This window comes from Dipodomys ordii, unplaced genomic scaffold (assembly GCF_000151885.1).
Source record: "Dipodomys ordii isolate 6190 unplaced genomic scaffold, Dord_2.0 Scaffold10, whole genome shotgun sequence".
Taxonomy (NCBI): Eukaryota; Metazoa; Chordata; class Mammalia; order Rodentia; family Heteromyidae; genus Dipodomys; species Dipodomys ordii.
In genome coordinates this window covers 14,306,746-14,324,309 of record NW_012267226.1, presented here as the reverse complement: position 1 = coordinate 14,324,309, position 17,564 = coordinate 14,306,746, and positions in this window count along the sequence as shown.

Sequence of the window (17,564 nt, the reverse complement as noted above, 5' to 3'; positions counted from 1 at the left end):
TAAAGGCCTTCGAACTTCATGATCAGGTTCTGACTCAGACTCCCGCCTTCCCTCACATTCTACAAGTTCCTTCTTTGTTTCAGATTTCCCAGTCTCACAGTTCATCTGTTATCTGTTTGTGTAAGCACTTGCCAGTCCCAACTTAACACAGAATCTGTAACCTCTTTCTATATTATCAGTCCTTTATTTTACTAGTTCTATCTGGTCCCTACCCCAATACAGCCTGCTTGGTGGAGCTATCTCTGAACCTGCCATTGGCTTTACTCTGCTCTTTCAGTTTCAATGAATCTCTGGCTCTGCTTTCCCAAGACATCTTTGCTTGCTCTCTATCCTGGTGTTCGCTCTCGCCTACTGCTGACACACACACCTCGGTTTCATTCATTATTTGTCTTCCCTCCAGCTTCCCTGTGTGATTTTGGCTAAGCGATTTCTTCATAAGCCATCACCATCAAAGCTCCCACAATCTAATCTAGACGCCCCACTTGGTTCCAGCTACCAGCTCCTGGTATCAATCCAATTACACTATTCTCCTCGCCAGTGCCTCATTCTGGCCTTTTCGCCGGCTCATTCTACATCTTCATCTAGGACACTTGCTCTGCTGTCTACATTCTGAGGCTAAAAACTTGCCTCTATCTATATTTTCCTTGGTGTAATCTAACTTGCACATTACATAAGATACCTAGCCATCAGGTGCAATATACAAAATACAACAAAAAGACCTCATGAAGATCATAACAGCTTTTAAATAAACAAAAGTATCTTCTAAAGTATGGAATCAACTGAGCTGTTCTCTAAAAGAGTATCAACTCTATATGGGCAAAGAGTTTGTTTTATGGTTCACTATAGCCCTATGTTTTAGCATATAGTAAGTTCTCAATAAATATTTATTGAATGAATTAGTGAATGAAAGAACGAGAATTCAGATAAAAGCAATGATTGGAAACAAATCATGTTTACATTTATATTCCAATTCATGAAGACTCTTCAATATATTTATTATATTCATATGCTGTCATAAATTATTTCAAAGATAGTTCTGTGATTTTAGCACCATGGGCTCATTCATTCATTCTGTAGTGTCTACTTTCATCACAACCGTTAAGATACCTTAGTCATTTGACATCTTTTTTTGTTCAGCATGGTAGAGCTAATCCATCCTGATCTTAAGTACCCAACTTGAAATGCTGTGAATTTTCCTGTGAATTGAAACTTGAGATAGGAGATACCTTTTAAAATGGTACTCTATGTATGAAAACGCACAATGAAATCCCCTTGTATAATTAACATAAGCTAATCAAAAAGTGGGAGAAAAGAAAATGGTATCCTAGGTAAGAAGATGGATTGTGTGTTGGTCAGATCTGTGTTTCCATGGAACACACATCTGATTCTATTAGGTCCAATGGGCAAGATGCTACTTCTATTAACATGCGCTGGACTCTAGAGCCTGCTATGAATACCTGTGTGGAGTTCTATGTTCCTTCTGGCATGGGGCAGGAATATTCTTGGCCTTCCTCTAAATTTGTACAATTTTGATTAATTTTCACTCAAGTGTGGAGCTCGAAGAGGAACAGCAGGCCTAAACAATGACAGAGATACTCCACTGAGTGTAAACACCATTATAGAAGAAGGAAAGAGAATGTAGACAGTTTTATTTCTTTTTTATTTTCTACCACAAGTGTAAGTAACTTCCATTTTCTTCACAAAAATAGATAGACTCATTGTAGAATGGTCTGGTGGGAGACCAGAGTGCATTTCTTTAATAGGTCATATTATCATAATTTAAATTAATATTCTTCCTTGGGTTTTAATAAAGCCCATTTTTATCCCTGATGATCTTTGCAGTAACTTTTTAAAAAGCTGAAATCTAGGATTTAGAAATCCCTGAAGAAAAGAGGTGCTAAGTTTGATTAATTTCATGTCATGCTTTTGAGTATATGACATTTTTCAATTTTATTTTGGCCAAGAAAGGCACCAGGATTATGGATGTTACTACCACTCATTAGCCATGCTTGTTCGAGATTCCTTTAGGGCATTAGAGAAACTTTTCTTTAAAAAAATACCTAAACAATCACTATAATAAGAAATTTCTACCAACAGAACTGGATCTGCTAAGCTGTAACATATCCAAATAATCATATCTTAATGATAAAAGTAAGTGCATTTACAAGCACATTGTGGGCAAGGGCCTGGGAATACCTCTCCCACCTACCACCTTTCCTCATCTGCCCTAGCTTATTTACATTCATACCATAAACTACAGCCAATCATAATTTGGAGTTTAAGCTGGCCTATGAATTGAAGGCTACCAAATAGTGACCTTATGATTGTTTTGAAATTCATATATTTAAAAGACAACAGTCCAGGAAGCCACTTAATATTATTTTCCAGTGTTTTAAAAAAGTCTACTCAGGGGCTGGGAAGGAGACTCAGTGGTAGAGTGCTTGCCTTGCATGCATGAGGTCCTGAGTTCGATTCCTCAGGAGTGTCAGAAGTGGCGCTGTGGCTCAAATGGTAGAGCACTAGCCTAGATCTGAAGTGCTGAGGGACAGCGCCCAGGCCCAGAGTTCAGACCCTATGACCAACCCCCCCAAAAAAAAATCTACTCACATTTAAACAGGCTTATGCACAAAACTCCTCCAACCAACGACACCTAATTTCTCAAGAACAATAATTAAACAAACAGCTAAACAAATCCAAATCAGAATGGTTTTCTGTAGGCCACAGTTCAAGGTATGGAACTCATAAATACCAAGAAAGCCTGAAATAAGAGTAGCTGAGTATTCAACCAAGCCCCCAAATCTTATCCTCCATGATTAAGGCAAGAAGTCTCCGATTAAGCCCATCCCCCAGACTGGAAGCAGAAAGGAAGCAAGAATCCCAGCAGCACCGGAGATTTATAGCAGGGAGGGGAAAGTGCTAAAGCCAGAACATAAATACATGGCTAGGCAGATTGCTCCTGAGTGGCGGAAACAAGATGGTGTCTAAGTTGGGAGAGCAAGGATAGGAAGGGAAGGAAGCAAGCCAGATGGCAGAGATCTGTGCCAGCCACTCTGCAGCTCCAGGATGGATATTTGAGGTGAAATGGATCTTGAGCTGAATCAAATTCTCAACTAATTAATTAACCCTGCCTCATGAAACAACTCCCTGAGTTTGGTTGTGTTTTCCATTTGTTTATTTTTCTTTTTTTGCACATTCATCAGACTTTCCCCCATCTGTATCTTGACCATCCTTCAGCATCATATACCAGCTTTCCCCTCAATAGATTGCCATTCCCAAATCTAATCTCTGAGATAAGAAGCAGAGAGGCTTAGATGGAGTATTCTATTAGAGCAACCCACTCTATTTCAGGCAGTTCAGAAGAGAGCTAAGTAAACTTGGTACAATCTTTGATTTTCAAAACAAGAGCTGCCATTGAAGCAAGTGGAATGTGAATGTTCTACATGTCAATCAATTGCTCCAACAGTGTCTTTGTGGAAATGAGCCTTAAGAATTAGAATCAATGAGGAGGAAAGGATTCTTGACAGAGAAAACTTCCCTTAAAGAATCAGTTTTGAGCAATGCAGTAGTTTCAGACATGTTTCAACTATACAGGAAAGAAGTTTTACAATTGTCCCTTGTAAGAGAGATAAAGGTATGCATGTACTGGTTGAAGTGGTTCTCAGGGGTTCTACAACTTTGTAGAGTTTATCTCCTCCTCTTCCCTCGTGTCCCTGTTTCTTATCTAGCAGCTGCTTCTGTGGCATACCTATAGAATCCCAGGGCTATATTAAACATGGTTTTTTAAAGTATCAGCTAGTATTTAAATGCACAAGCTTCAGAATCAAGAAATCCCAATTCCAAAGTGTCCATTCAGCACTTGGGAGACTTTGTGCAAATTAACTTAACCTTCTATTTCTCATCTACAAAATGCAGACAATAACATCATTCTCCATAGCTGTTTCAGAGGTTATGTAAGGTAATGCTAATGAAATACTTAGCACTGCCTGGTCTATCCTAAGAATTCAATAAATACAAGATACTAATATTTGCAATGGCACATTCTAAAGAAGCTATTGGAATTTTTTTAATAGTAGAGACAAGAATTTGTGACTGGTACCCATAAAAAGTCTTCTAAAATATTGTTTCCCAAATTATGTTCAGCAGAATATTACCACCATGAAATATTCCAGGAATATTAACTTTTGTGGCCCAAATCTGTTTGGAAAATGTTATGTCTAATAAAATGTCCCAAAGATTACAGTGCTTATTAAGGGCCAAGTGTCTGGGGCAGAAGTCTAGCACCCACATGACAAAATTTCATCTTAGAAAAATCTCTCCTGCTGCAAGTGAAGAATGGAACAGAGCAGGCAAGGCTTTTGGAAGGATCACTAATAAGGATCCATTGCAGTCAGCAAAGGACAGATGATAGTGGCCTGAACCAGGTGAAAAAAAAAGTCAATGAAGAAAACTCAAGCATCTGGCCTTGGAAACGGGCTAACAGGTAGCTCATCAATGGAAATGAAAGATGAAAGCAGAACTAGATTATGGGAAAATGAGTCTCCTTTTGTGTCTAATCAGTTTGCAATACAACTTTTCCAGAACTTTTCCACTGCAAGTGATAGGAACCCCATTCAAATTAATCAGACAAAGCAGGGGATTGTATTACTGCATGTAACTGGGAAAGAGAAGGGTGTCTTGGTTGGTCTTGGGAATAATTGGCACTGGGGACATAAACTTTCTCAGGATTTCTGTTTCTCTGCATACTTCACTTGTATCTACATGAATTGGCTTCATTGTCTCCTATTGGAAATGGGCTGCAGCTCTTCTGATTTAAAGCCTAACCATCAGAAAAGGAAAAAGTTATCTTTCCACCAACCCATTAGGAGAATATTATGGGTAAAGTCTCTTATGGACCCCAAGTGTGCCACATTCTCTGACTCTGAATAGTCAAGAAAGCTGTGATCAAAAAGGAATACTTCTTCCAAAGAATTGATTGTACAGCAAGGAGGAATGAATTTAGGGATAGGAGGGGCATTGACTACAAGATATTTACAGGTAAAACCAAAGATACTATGCAATAAGCAATTGAATGCACGAACTAACACTTAGATATATAATATCAGGATACTTATTTAAAATACTGTCATTGCATACTTTTCTATATGGTTGTATATTCTTTTATTATAACAATTTTGATTATTAATATTGCAAGCATTCTTTGTCACTTATGAAGCTCTCTCTTTTTTCTTTGTGTGCTTGTGTGTGCTTATGGATGAAAAGAGATATAATCAATCACACATTACAGGTGAGAGTAAGTTAGGAGAGAAGATAAGAGAGGCTAAGTGAAGCTAGACACAAGGCCATATCTTTGGATATTAAATTCCATGAAATTCATAGATCTAGCCTTACTAATAACTACCCACTTTCTGGGGAGACATGTTTACTATTAGTCCTATTTGGTTAAAACAATCCATACAGATATTTCAAAAAATCATTTTACAAAGGCTCTGTCTGAAGTCAGGCACTGGTGGCTCACGCCTATATCTTAGCTACTCAGGAGACTTAGATCTACAGATCACAGTTCAAAGCCAGCCCTAGCAGGAAAATCTGCAAGACTTTTACCTTCAATAAACAATTCAGAAAAGGCCAGAAGTGGCTCAAAATAGTACAGTATTAGCCATGAGAAAAAGTATCTCAAGGACAGCACCCAGGCCCTGAGTTCAAGCCCCAGGATTTGTAACCCCCACCAAAATTAATAATAATAATGACTCTTAAAGGAAATTAAAATGTTCATTAGCTCTCTTTTCAAAGACAGTGCTCCCTCTGTTCAAAAAGAAATATACTCATTACCTGACCTATGTAACTGTAACTCTTCTGTATATCAGCTTTACAATAAAAATAAATAAAAGCACAACAAAAAACAGAGCTAGAACATCCATTGCACAGAATGAAGCATGAGGCTCACAGAAACTTTTGATTAAGGGGAACAGCATGCTTTGGCTCTACTGGATCCTGGAGTAATGTTCCTTCTCCACATGACTGGTGTCATTTTCTTTCTGCTAGGAAAACACTCTTTGCCAATCTTATTAATTGGGGAGTCTTTCTGCTCTGTCTGATGCTATAGGACCCACAGACCTTGGTATGGAAAACCCACTCTACAATGCTTGCTGCAGACCACTCTACCCACTATGATTGAGCCACTTCTGTGGAGAAATGCTCTAGCTGAACTCTCAGTCATGTGTTGGGCTGGAATTTGAAGAATAGCTAGGGAAACTGAAAATTCAAACTTCCTTATCCTGACCAACGGTATTACCATGTCTTCTTAGGTTTGGCAACGCTCACAATTGTTGTAAGCCAACATAATAAAAGACTTCTAAATAAGGAGCATGAATGAGAAAACTCCCTTGCTCTCCCTCTGTTCCCTTAGTTTCTTTAAAATGTTACTCTTTCTGGGCTGAAACTTGGTAAAAAAGAAATAGATGTATACAGCTCTTGGGCCTCTTTCTTCTTTTACCTCTTTGTTCCATGTTCTCATAAGCTCTGGATTGGGAGATGTGATTTTTTTTTACTACATCAGTGTTTCTCAAATTTTAGAGCATATCAGACTCATCTAGAGGGCTTGCTGAGCCCTATTCTTGATACTTAGTAACCCTGGGGTAGAACTAGGAATCTGCATTTTGATGAAGTTCCCAAGTGTTACTGACCCTGCTGGCCAGGGGAAGCAGCTCTGAGCCTTTATCCTCTTCAATCTTGTGACTAAACCCCATTGCAAGCAAAGGGATTTTTAATACACACTGAGAGCACTTTACAATATATTTTTGAACAAGATGCTTTCTCAACAAATTAAAATCCTACAAGCTTATACCTTGATTTGCTAGATTAGATGAGACTTAGATTAATTCAGTAAAACCTTTATCATATTAAAATGCCTGGTGTTCAAGCCAATTAACTTACTGAATCCTACTTTACGAGTCTGCAGCTGAATATTAGCCTGAACACTTTATTTGCATTTCTTCTGTAAAATTTCTAACATATCTGCAGGCAGATGAATATCCTTAGCTGAGTGAGAAAAAAAGCCATGAACCAAAAAAAAAATCACATGAAAATGTTTTCAAAAACATATCCCATTAGATGTATTCTCCTACCAAATTAGAGGAATATTTTTTTTCCTTTCCAACAAATATATATTCTCCCTTCAGTTATAACCACATGGCGGCTCCTCTCTTGCTATGGAAGCTCATTACTAATTTCTTTTTAGTTATTTGTTTGGGCTGATTTTTGTAGATCCCTGTCAACTGTTTTAGTCATCTCCATTCCTGAGTTCTTATTCTTTTTCTTGTTTAAGAAAACAAACATTCTCTCATATGTAGAATCTAGGTCTTCAAAAAAAGAAAGAGCAGAAATATAAAAGGAAAAAGAAGGACTGTTTAAAAGAGGAGAGCCTTCAGGAGAGGGCCTGGGGAGAATGTTATCCAAGCACGAAAATGTCATAAAGAAGCCTGCTTCTTAAAAATTAAGTGGGAAGGCGGCTGGATTTTTTTTTTTATTACTAACCCACACAAATACCATAGGTGTTCCTTTTATGAAAGAGGACTGGGTTTCATGAGAGAGAAGCAGGGGCCACCCTAGAATTCGAGGGGATTAAGGATAAAGGGGAGGCCTTGCTCTCAAGTGGAAGGATGCAAAGACAAAGAAAAGTAACAGAGTATCTGGGTAACTGCCCTTCACACAGTTAAAGCATGTGACATGACTCTTGTATATATGTTTATCTGAATTAGGGAAAGGGAAGGGGAACAACAGAATGATGAGACAAAGGACAAGGGGGAACCAATGCAACAGTGATATGCACAAGACAATATGTTGGAAAGGATCTGTACAACTTGGGAAGGGGTAACAAGATTAACAAGAAATGTACTCATTACCTGACTTATGTACATCACCTTGACAATAAAAAACAACACGTGACTGGGAAAGGCTTGGAAGAGAGGAAAATGTACAACCATACTGGGACAGTGTAGAGACTTCTGTCCTCTTTGCTCCCAGGAGGCTCCTGTTCCCAACACCACAGAAAACATGGCCTTTGGGTTATTGATTTGTCTCAGATGTGCCCTTGCTGATACCAGTACTCCTGGGATGTAACTCTAGAACAGGAACAGTTCAGCAGGACAAAGGAGAAGAATCCAGTGCATGAGTACTATGCCGAATGATTGGTTCCAGGTTTGGGGTTTCCTAAGGCCAAAAGACAGCCTGGGCTTATGAAAACGGGACATTTATGGAGCTAACCTCCCCCAAAGAGTAAAGAGTAAAGTAGCCTGGCCACTGGCGAACTCCACTGATGTTAAAGCTGAAGCATTCATGGTGGCAAGACCAGACTCCCAGCATTGCAGGTCGGAGCTTCATTTGTATCTGACACTCTTGAACCTTGAGATGTGCAGTCCAAAGCCTGCCGGAGCAACAGTATGCAGCAGCTCACCTCCTTTGGAGGTCAAAATAAATCACCATGAGGAGCAGGAATCGAATGCTTCCCAGCTTCCATCTCTCTCATTCTATATGGAATAAAACGCCCCCCAGGAAAATAATGAATTTCAAGGACTGCCAAGTTGGACAAAGACAGCCATGTTTTTCTTTAAAGGCCTTAATTCATAAGGTTAACTGCCAGAACGATGCATGGCCCTCAGGCTGAACAAGGAGACGGTCTAGCCTTCAACTATGGCCCTTGTTTACCTAAAGCTTTTAAAGAGAAGGAAAGGAAAACCAAATACACACACACACACAAACACAGAGTATTCCTGTGAATTCTATAAAAAGGCCCCAATAGGAAAGGCCTCATTAGAGTAACCGATCAATACAAATATTGCCTGAGAGAGCTTTTTCCCAGAATGCATTTTTCCCAGGATACCTTTCTGTAGCCTGCCTTACCCTTTTCTTCCAGAAGGAAAAGAGCTTCTGCTCAGGACATGGGTGTCTGGGGTGTCACGTTGTAGGATATTCTCTATCCATGGAAGACCACCTGTGATCTGTCAAACATAATGGAGCAAACTTGTCAATAGAAGCTATAGGAAGACAATGGGTTGCACCTCCCATTAGTAAACTGTGAACTAGCATTCATGAGCCAGGTGACCTCAGAGTAGTCCCTCCTCTGGCCCTCAGGTGGCTTACCTACTTGCAGGGATTAGATTAGACTCTTAGTGGTACCCAAGAGCTCTCCAGTTCTATCAGCATCTTTCCCATGCCAAGCTACACAAAGCCTACCATTGCTCCGATCTGATAAAGGTAAGGGGTTCTGCAAAGGCAAGCATGAAGCAGATCAGACGCCCACAGATCAGACACACTCTCTCCTTTATAGTTCCTTTACAAAGACCGCATTCAGCATCCTTTCCTAAACACAAGCATCAAACTACCTGTGAAGAGTTGAACAAATCTACTGCCCCTCGGTGTGTGAGGATCTTTTGAGCAGAAGCAATTTTCTCTTCCCCTTTTCTATGCTCAGTGAAACCTGTCTCTGAGTTTCTCCTAAAGGACAGGCAAAAGGCAAAGGCCTCCTCCTCTCTCAACTCAGCCCACCCTGGCATTGTGGAAAGCCCTCCACCCTTCATGTTCAAACAAGAGTTAACAAGGCTCTGGGCTCCTTCACCAGTACTTCAACCTGGGGGCAGGGCTGTCTACAGCTTGCCAAATAGAGAAAGGACAAAGGCACAGAAGAAAGAAATGGTGCTTTCAAGCTGTGAAAAGGCAGAATGAACAATGGGAAGCTCTTGTAGGTGTCTTGGGCTCTACCTTTAAAATTTTCCATTCATCCTGGGAAGGACTGGAGCTGATCCAGGCAGACCTCTGCTCTTTGCATCTTCCTTCCTACACTCTTGTTTTCCTGAAGCTGCTAAGGATGCTTATGGAATCGTTTCCCTGTGCTTGTTTTTTTTTTTTCTAACAGATTCATCTCAAGTAATGGGTCTAGTTCTCTCACAAAGGTTAATAATAAGACAGCAGTACATAACATACAATAATGTGTATTAATAATCTTCTATGTATTTGTATGTGCTAGTACATTGTCAAATGATTCCCACAACAACCCTGAGAGGTGGGAACTGCCCTTAACTCCACTTTCTAGGTGAGGAAACTTGAACCTGGAGTATTTGTCTACCTGGTGTCATATGCATGGAAGTATACATAGGACTTGTCTTATTCTATATATGATGTTTTCACAAAAAGCATGAGACTTACAAAGAAGAGAAATATATTTCTTACAATTCTGGAGGAAGCTCAGGATCAAGGTACCAGCAGGTTTGATTGTCTGATGAAGAGGGTGGTTTGCTTCTAACACTGTTTGGACTCTTTAAGAAAAAACATAAAGTTCTTTTGTCTCATCAGGAAATTTCCATTTCTTAAGCTCTGTGCCAGACACATGTAACATGCCTCATCTATAGGCTTAGGTATGTGATACATATGTTATTAGTTTTACCATAACTCTCCAGGAACCACAGCCAGGCACTGGCCACCTATCAAATGTCAGAAGACAACTATCTGCCTGGATTTCTGTAACTGCTACTTGGCTCCTCATCACTGAATGCTGTGTACCGGTGAGGGCAGCCTGTCCACTTACCTGGAAACTCTCCTTCGTGGTGTTATACCTGATGGACTAGTCTTGTCTCAGATCCTACCTAGACTTACCTATGCCACTCATCCCAAGCCTGCCTTGTTTCAAGGAACTCCAAGATCTCTTCCCAGTCCTAGTATTCTACCACTCAGTGTCCATGCCTAAAATACTAACCTGTGTCCTGTGCTGTCAGATAACAATGTGACCCAGACATACCCCAGGGGCATTTGCCTGGATGTGGCAGGCCACAAGGGTTGACAATGAGAAGGTTAGAAAAGATTTGGGTCACAGAAAAAAAAAAAGCTATGGAGTATTAGATTTGGGGAATTTTACTACCCAGTATTATTAGAACACCTATCTGGCCATGCTGGCGGGGCTGGATCAGCATTTCCATTATAAATCTTATTTTCAAAGGTTTATGACTTGCTGTAAAAAAAAAAAATCCAATTGAAGCTGAAAAGCAACAGACTAGGTTTTCAGCGCAGAAAAAAAACAGCTTGATATAAAGAAGAGATAAAAAGTCAAGAAGAAACAAATAGAAAAAAAAAGAGAAAGGGAACTGGTTGTTCAACAAGAGCATGGCCAGAGAGGGGCCCTGCTCTTGTGCCCTTATGAGAATTGCAGAGCATTTTATGTTTAAATCTGAGTGTTCACAGGTTATTAACTCCCATGTGGAACGAGAGGCCCTTAGGGATTCAGAGGCCAAATACATTTAGCTCCATGATGTATTTTCCAGTTGAGAAAGCCCCAGTCTCAGCAGGCATAAGACTTGCGCCATGGGAGTCATATCTCTCTCCCTGCCCCCATGCCAGAGAATATTCATGGAAACTCTCTAGGGATACACACTGAATCTTTGCGCGTTTGGCAAAAGACAGATGTGCTGGTCAACTTTCTCTGCCAACTTAATTGGCCAAAAAGATGGTCAAATCATTGGTAAAAGGGTAAGAGGGGGGAGGGGAAGAGGCTCACACCTGTAGCCTTAGCTATTCACAAGATCTGAAGATCATGATTCAAAGCCAATACGGGTAGAAAAGTCTGCGCAATTCTTATCACCAATTAACCATCAAAATGCCAAAGTGGAGCTATTGTTCAACTAGTTGGGTGCTAGCCTTGAGCAAAAGAGCCCAGGGACATCATCCAGGCCCTGAGATCAAGCAGCAGGACTGGCACCACTCCTCCCCCCCTCAAATAAAACTAAGGCAGACATGACAAAACATACATGTGGTACCAGCTACTGGATAGGTACAAGTAGGAGAATCAGAGTTTAAGGCCAATTTGGGCAAAATGCAAGACCCTACTAAAAAGTAAAATAAAAAGCAAAAGGACTAGGGTATAAATCCATGATTAGAGTATGCAAAAAGCCCTAAGCTTGATCCCCAGTATTGGAAAAAATTAATTAATTAATTAAATCATATCAAGATTCATAGTAATTCTTCCTAGGTAGTAAGTGGAATTATACCTTTACAAGACATTTTTTTGGGGGGGAGGCAAAGTTCAAGCTGAGAGGTAGGTCCTTTGACAGTCAAAACACTGTAGAAAAACGGAGTAGAGAAAGGAAGAAGCAGTGAACTTTGTATTTGTCGATTTCTACTATGTGGTGGAGCTGAATACGAATCAACAGTAAGGTAACACCAGCCACAGTGTCAATCAACTATGGATACTAAGACATCTCTAGAACTTTGGTAAGATGGCAAAGAAAAGGTATATGTAAGAACTATTTGCATGATACTTGTGTATGTGAATGAAAGATGTGGAGAAACCATGCTGTGTAGCATGGGCCCTTGTCTGTTTAGGTGACACCAATACTCAGGAGTTACCTTCTAAGACAGGCAATGGGATGAATCCAGAGAGCTCGCTCTTCTGAGTTGGGGGCACGCTTTTGGAGCAGACAGGAATTACTTAGAACAGTAAAAAGAAACTGAGCTCTTCAATTTGCATCCTTTCCTCCTGAGCTGGTTCTCAGTCTCCAGTCAACTAATGTTGGGTACCAGATCATTAGCACATTCCTGGGTACTCCCATGTGTTAGCCCAGACCTTCTGCATACCTCCCCTTGGGTTTAATGAAGCAGAATAGAACTGAGAAGACACCTAATTGTATAACATTTTATCTGAGGAAGAGGAGGAGATTTTTTTTTCTCTTCTTATTCATAGCTTGTTGTGTGTGAACTTGGTGAAAGTCTAGAGTTTCTTTATCCTGTTTTGTTGTGGCTTATGAAGATCAGTTCCAAGAGCTTTTCCTTCTAGGCCCACATTAAATGTTACATTTTAAAATGCAAATCACACATCTGAGGGAAACTAGGAGGAAGACACAGAATCAGAAGGAAACGGGAAAACATTCAACAGAGGGGCCCATCATCTGCACTGGACATTGATGAAAATGAACTAAGCAAACCAAAGACAGCTATGGGAGGGAGGGGATGAAAGGGAGAGAGGGAACAGCTTACACTAAGCAAAAGGAAAGAAATACAAATATCACCTGATTTGGAAGAAATAGTTGTATTGTCAAAGCTCCTAGAATTCACAAACTTTATAGACCATGATAATGACACTTTGCCTTGTGAAGGTTAAAATATGTTTGTGACTTTAACTAAATATCACTATTCCACACTAATGTGAAATATGTGAAATTTATGCAATCACCTAATCTCAATAAAAATTATTCTTTAAAATGCAAATTACTTGCTTAGTTTTAACTTAGCTTAAGCATCAAACTGCTAACAAATAAAATGAAAGTAACCAATCCAAGACCAGTGTCCCCCCTTAGTACCTGCAATCCAGGAGCAAGAGCCTGGCCTGCCCCTCCCTGCCAAGTGCTTTTCCTGCTCTAGCTGCTCTTCCCCAATCAAAACAGTGAGCATGGCATGTCAGCCTTTCAGCAATGGCTATCAGCTTTGATTTCCATTCCTTCAGGTCTCTTTTTCTCTACATGTAGTGCTTTTTTTTGGCGGGGGGGTTTGGTGTGTGTGTGTGTGTGTGTGTGTGTGTGTGTGTTTTCAATTTACTAGAAGCTTTCCAGGCCAAAGAAATTCAACTGTTCACTACACAGTTTCCGTGCATCATTCTGTGCTGGGCACTGCAGCAAGTACTGAAGATACAAGGATGGATAACATGAAGCACCTAGCCCTGGGGAGCTCAGTCCAAGCTGGGAAAGGCCTCAGACAATTCAGCTGCAAGTGTGTAGGAGAGATAGCCAGGCACATCGAGAGAGAGGAGATAAAGCTGAAGTAACCTGATTCCATTCAACAACCATAACGAGCTACCCTGTGCCGAATCCTCTCTGTTTGTCATTAGTGACTCTGTTTCATGAGCAATGATAATGAAGACACAGAGAATTCCTTAAGAAGAAATCTAGCTCTTTCAAAAAGCAACAGGATAAACCCTCTCATCCAAATCAAGAAGCTGACTCGTGGCAAGGGTACTGGGCTGGGCACTAGATTTTGCTAAGAAGAGCAAAGAAAACAGTGAATGTGATGAAGAGTTGGAAGAGGACACATCAAGAAAATGGGGGGAAATGGGAAACAAAAAGCAGAGCTCTGCATGGGGAAAATGCCAACTAAAACCCCAAATCCTTGGCTAAGGAGTCATGGTAAGTGAGAGAAAACAAACTCAGAAAAATAAATATTGCATGTTTTCAATCCTGAGAATCTAGACTTAAAAAACAAAAGTAATAGGCATGATAGTAAAAGGAGGACTTTGTGGGGGAGGGGGAAAGAAGAGCGTGATGGGGAGGTTGACACTATAGAAGTAGATTATGTCTGTGGGGGGGGTGGGGGGGTGTGTGTGCAGAGGGGGGAGAGAGAGGGAGGGAGGAAGAGAATGGACAGGGAAGGGAGATTAAGAAAAAATAATACAGATGGGTGAATTTGGTCAAAGTACATTATATCCATGTATATAAATAACATGATGAAACACCTGTAAAATTAATTGATACTAATAAAACGCTAGAAACAGATAGAATACAGATGAAAAAGGCAGACTGAATAAAAGAATGAAGATTCACAATCCCACCACTTTGCAGCTCTGTGATGCAGAAATTTTGAAGCAACTCATCATGGAAAAGTAGAAAAACCAGGAGGGGAAAAAAATGAATTTCAGGACCTATGGGCCAAGAACCTGAAAGGAAATGGGAGCTGGAACTCAGGGTGGAAAATCAGACTATTTAGCAGTGAAGAAAGCAAAATCAAGAATCAAGACAAAGACAAGCACCCCGTGCTTTTGGATAGTCCTCTCAAAGCACAGAAACCAAAGCAAGAACCAACAAGGGGGATTACATCAAACCAAATAGCTCCTGTATAACCAAGTAAATGATCCATAGGGAAAGGAAATGTTTGGAAGCTCAAACATAGAGAAATTCAAAGGGAATTAATGAGTTGAATGGAGAATCCAATTCTGAATCCATGGCTTCCACTTATGAAGAAAGAAAGATTCTTAGATGGTTTTTATGCTAGGAAATGGTCTTAGAGAAATCTGCACAGTTATAGCTGAAAGAAACTCATTTGGCCCCATAGGACATAGAGAAAAGAACTGCAATAAAGGAGCCATGAGGTTTCTTCCCCATCGTTCTGTGGGGAACCTCCCACTGCTGGTCTCTGCAGACGCAAACCTTCTGTGTGTTGTAGCTCTTGCTTTCATTCCTTAGTAACTTTGGGGGCTACATCAGGGAAAATTTTTCTCATGTAAATGTGGGTGCCTTCCCAGGGTTCCATAGTGTAAACCTTGCAGTCGATTTTAATGTGACCTTTCCACTTCAGAAGGATTTTCTTAATTTGCAACTCAGCGATGGTCTCTAGGCCCCTACGTGGCAGTTAAGAGCATCAACTATGCAATTTCACAACTGCCTTTTGTTGTTACCGAAACCTCAATATGGAAAAGGTAGTTCATTTTCCTTGAAGAAAACAAAGGCTGCTGCAGCTTCATTGTCAATAGATATTGAGTAATGATCCTAGCTCACCAGAGAACTAAAACTCCAAGTGTGATTTTTTTTTAGAGCAGTAATTGACAGTCATGAAATAGTGAATTACTTTGTACTCTACTATGAACAAAGAATCTCCTAGTGAATCTGAAAGGAAGGAGCGGGAAACTGGGATTATAAAGTAGTGCATTATGTGGATTCATTTTTAGGATGTGAATAGCAAAAAAAAATTTACGATGATATATTCTCCAAACCCAGGCTTTTGCCATTGAATAACATAATTATCACTCATTAATCTCTTCAAGGATTATGAAAATGTGTTGATGATCAAGCTCCCAAGTATTTGCAACCATGATTATATGGATAGATTTGTCATTCCAAATAAGCAGATAATCTTCTTGTTTAATGAGCCTCTCTTCTCACAGACCAAAATGCATTGTGGGAATCTCAAGCAAATGATGTTCTAAACAACATTTGTTACTTCTAAGCTTACTGAACGTGATTAAACTTAAAGAAAAATAAAGTACCTCTTCTCTCTCCCCCTTTTCCTCTCTCCCTTTGAATGTCTTACTGATGAATTTATTTCAAGCAATTCTGATAATGCTAAATAGAGATCTCAAGTTTATTTTTCCTCCTCATCTTCCTAGGTAGAATTAACAATGACCTTCAGGTTCCTGCAGTGAAAGCAGCAGTACATTTGGGCAGAGGAAAGGATCGAGGACTTTGTATCAAACAGTAGTGGGTGCAAATTCCTATTCTATCACTTAGTGCAGTGAAGTTATTAATCTCCTTCAGCTACACGTTCCTCACCTGCAAAGTAGAGGTAGGGTAGATAGATGATTTTTAAAAATTCCTCAATATAGAAATATCATCAATCTCAGTTCTACACACCACTATACTCCAAAGTGACTACAGGGTGCACCTGTTCCCAACCCCACTTGCACCAGCTTGAGGTCTGCCACATTAGGGCTCTAGGATTAGCAAGGACCATACCAAGGAGGGAAAGAGTTTTATTTAGTGTCAGATTCATCTAAATTCTATGAGTACCTGTAGTCTGTACATTCACCTTTATGTTTCAGGCTAGTTGTTTTGTGTACCAATCTGAGTTTTTTCAGTGGGATTAAGGTTGAAGTGAGTCTCACAATGTTTAACTGTTTAAAAAAAAACAAAAACCCTACCATCCGTTCAGCAAATTCAACCCATCCACGTTTTGTATGTACAGTGTTACAGTGTTTCTTTTTATATTTTAAGTTGTGAATTGGTTGTTTTATTTTTAGGGGCTCAGTGTTTCTGCTTTTTTCAAGATCAAATAACAGTAACTTAAGTCTTTTCCCATAAAGATCTGGATCTGGTAGCCAATCTAGGAGTGTAGGGTAACTTTGCTCCCAATTTCTTGTCCCCTGCTGTCCTGAAAATGATGAATTTATCTATGTGGATGGAACAAGCTCACCATCAATAAGAGGAAAGAAAGAAGAAGAATCCAAAGAGCTTCTTTTCAAGGACATGACAGTGACCTTGCACACAGCATTTCCCTTGACCGTCCAAACTGGGTCAATAGCCACACCTTGATGTCAGGGAAACTAGAGAACCAAGGATCCTGTCAAGTCACAGGTCTTTTGCTTCTGGTAACTCTATGGTAGCTTTGCAATGGGAAACAAGGTAAAAGGAGTAAAGAAAAAGTTGCTGAACATTCAAAGATCCAGTCTTCGGTCGTGGGCTCTCTTCCTACATTGTCTACGAACTTTGATATACATACTATGTGCCTGGTCTTGAAATAGACACTATAAACCTAATGGTGAAAAGATGAGATTATGCCTTCACTAAGACCATCTAATTGGAGAAAGGCACAGGAAAACAGCAAATGCAAGCCAAGGTGCACTCCATCAGAAGGCTGGAACACAGACAAGTGGTATCAAAACCAAATCATGCAGAGCTGGGAACATGGCTTAGTGGTAGAGTGCTTGCCTACCATGCACGAAACCTTGGCGTTCCAATCCTCCACACCACATAAACAGAAAAAGTTGGAAGTGGTGCTGTGGCTCAAGTGGTAGAGTGCTAGCCTTGGACTGGCCAAAAACA